This window comes from Polyodon spathula, unplaced genomic scaffold (assembly GCF_017654505.1).
Source record: "Polyodon spathula isolate WHYD16114869_AA unplaced genomic scaffold, ASM1765450v1 scaffolds_2963, whole genome shotgun sequence".
Taxonomy (NCBI): Eukaryota; Metazoa; Chordata; class Actinopteri; order Acipenseriformes; family Polyodontidae; genus Polyodon; species Polyodon spathula.
This window is the reverse complement of record NW_024474428.1, coordinates 1-3,236: the sequence shown is the minus strand read 5'-3', so window position 1 is coordinate 3,236 and position 3,236 is coordinate 1. Positions and strand designations below refer to the sequence as shown.

Below are 3,236 nucleotides of genomic sequence, written 5' to 3'. Positions count from 1 at the left end.
TTAACGATTGCTTTGTCTATTGCCCTTTAAACATACATTGCCGAGTCGCGCACTAGCAACACTGTAGCAGAAGACGGTCTCAGTTACAGCACAGGCGAATGCAAGCAAACTGCTTTTGTTGCGTAGTGGTTATGACGTTCGCCTACACGCGAATGGTCCCCTTTTTGAAACCACGTGGAAACATGGCGTTGTGTTTCATGGCAGTTTACTCTGGGAGAGAAGCAGCAGTCTGTCGAAAAAGTCGCACAGCGCTTCCCACGATTTCATATGCATTTTAAAGAGAGACAGATTATTGGAATTGTCAACCGATGAGAAAACTGCCTGTGATTAAATTTGGCAGAGAAGTTGCATGCTCTGTACGAGGTATTTCGGTGAAAAGATAAATAAAAACAGATCATCTCTGATTTGTAAGGTTTTCAAAGTTCAGTCCGGTCACTGCCGTGTCGCTGGTTAAAACGATGACTGCGCTTTAGTTGTTTTTCTTGTGCTGGTAATTCAATGAAACCACAGCCGTAGCAGCGTGGCGCAGTGGAAGCGTGCTGGGCTCATAACCTAGAGGTTGATGGATTGAAACCATCCTCTGCTAGCTTGTTTTTCTTCTCTTGGAAAAGTATTTCAAACAAAACAAACAAAAAAAGATTAACTGATGGCAAGACATTGTACTTATATTCACAGTCAAGGATATACTGAAATATAGACGGTTACTGGACACATTCAATTCCTCAATTGAGCTGTAAAACGTTGTTCAGTTTTCTCCCAAGTTATATTCTTTACAAATTACTTTTTTGTTTCCTTTGTGCCCAGAAAGACGAAAAGGGAAACCCACTGGAAACAGGTAAATACTGCCATCTGCTGCATGTGAGGCAGCGCTTGAACGTTCTTAAAAAAATGGAGCTCTAAAACGTTTACTTTGCAAGTCAATCAACAACTGTAATTCTCAATAGAGGTGAATCCGTGTGCTAATTAAAATGAGTGATTGCTTCGTTCACATGTTAAAATGCTGTTTTCAGGATTCCCGTATATTCTGAAGATGCACAATATCATATGGCAATGAAACGACAGTAAAATAACTGCTTTCTTCCCTCGGTCGTGTACTGTCCTGTTAACTAGTATCCATATGAAAGTTCCCCAGTCACCTAAAGGATAAGTCACTGGCTTCCTGAAACAGGGATTGCGGTTTCGAGTCAATGTTATATTAAAAATGAGCAATATTTGTATTTGTTCTTTGTCTGCGATATGCTTATAGATGTTGACACTGTGCACAGCGTGATCGTGGCCGTGGATTTGAAAGCGTCTGGGTATCCCTGCGCAGGTACAAATGCTGCAGACTACGTGCCCCTTTGTATTATATCTTTGTTTTTAATTCTTAAATGTCTGTTAAGCTTAAAGGTCTAAAATATTACTTGCTGTAATTTACATTTCTTCAAAACTAGTATCTGTGTAGCTATTTGCAATATCTCATGCATGGAAGGGTTGATATGACTTTATTACTCAACTATGTCATTGAAGACTGGCCAACATTTACTTAGGAGTCACTTTCATTTGTTGTGCAGCGAAAAATGAACCCTACCAATCAATAGCAATACAATACATTTCTGTTTGATGGCTGCAATCAATACATTGTGTAGGATAAACTGTATAGATAAATGCGCAGACGGATTCAAATCCAAACACTTTAAAATAAGAGAGCGTGGAATAGAAACAAAGAGGGCTTTGACCCCGACGTGATTTGAACACGTAACCTTCTGATCTGGAGTCAGACGCGCTACCGTTGCGCCACGAGGTCCCGGTGCAGGGAGGATTGTTATGCAATGCTAGACTGCACAGCAAGCGTGCCAAACACATGCTATCAACGCTGCTAATAGGAAAACACTCGGCATCACCAGGTTCAAGGGAAACAGCCTACTAAAAGTATGTTTTAGCCAGCAGTGCTATGAAGTTGTCAGAAGTGTGTTGATTCTTTGCTTTAAAAGTAACAATGTGATTTGCTTTTAGAAAGATCTTTATTGCTCATCAGTATATCAGCAACAGGGAGAAACTGGCAGTATTGAGTGACACAGAAGACTTATACTCTTAGGGCGTCTCCACTGAACGCGCACTGGCACATGGGCTTTGCTCATTTAATGACGTGGCAGAATGCAATAATGCATTGCCTGAATGTACCAGCAACAGAAATAAATGTGTATGTATTTACGTGTGAATAAATAATCCTGCATATACGATGGGAGCAGGCACCTTAGATCATCAATATAACGATCGGCCAACACCAAGGGACTTTGTCTTGAGCAGGGACTAATATAATTTAAAAACAAGCTCAAATGGTTCCACTGGGGATCGAACCCAGGACCTCCTGCTTATAAAGCAGGCGTGATAACCACTACACTATGGAACCTACACAGGACAGTGAAATAATCTACATTATTGTCTACATGTAACATCTCAATGTTAATCAGACCCTTCGGCATTGTCTTCAAGAATTAAACTTGCCAGCCCAACACAGGCTAACATTTATTCAATCGACAAATCATGTATTTTTTTTTCTTTTTTTTCTATAGCTCGCCCCATATACATAGTAAAATGTGTAAAGGTGCTTTGCAAAATTTACGTAAAAACAAGAGAGTATCTAAGTATAGCTACACAGATTGCATTATTGTTTATGAAAATAGATTATTTGTTGAAAGCTTTGAAAAATACTCTGAATCAAAACTTGTACTATTTAATGTATTAACTTTATTTAATATTGCAAATAACAGATCACTGAGAAGACAAATAAATAAATAAATAGACACATATATATATATATATATATATATATATATATATATATATATATATATATATATATATCCTAATTGTTAAACATTTCCAATGATCAGTTTGAAATGTGTTTATGGAAACATGCAACTTAACGATTGCTTTGTCTATTGCCCTTTAAACATACATTGCCGAGTCGCGCACTAGCAACACTGTAGCAGAAGACGGTCTCAGTTACAGCACAGGCGAATGCAAGCAAACTGCTTTTGTTGCGTAGTGGTTATGACGTTCGCCTACACGCGAATGGTCCCCGTTTTGAAACCACGTGGAAACATGGCGTTGTGTTTCATGGCAGTTTACTCTGGTGAGAGAAGCAGCAGTCTGTCGAAAAAGTCGCACAGCGCCTCCCACGATTTCATATGCATTTTAAAGAGAGACAGATTATTGGAATTGTCAACCGGTGAGAAAACTGCCTGTGATTA

General features: G+C 39.1%; 2 non-coding genes across 2 annotated transcripts; both read right to left on the bottom strand.

The window, feature by feature from the left end:
* Positions 1–1,714: 1,714 nt before the first annotated feature.
* On the bottom strand, positions 1,715–1,786 carry trnaw-cca. Its single transcript has one exon. It is a non-coding gene; the product is annotated as a tRNA-Trp (tRNA).
* Positions 1,787–2,319: 533 nt separating this feature from the next.
* trnai-uau lies at positions 2,320–2,392 on the bottom strand. The gene has a single exon. It is a non-coding gene; the product is annotated as a tRNA-Ile (tRNA).
* Between the last annotated feature and the right edge of the window lie 844 nt (positions 2,393–3,236).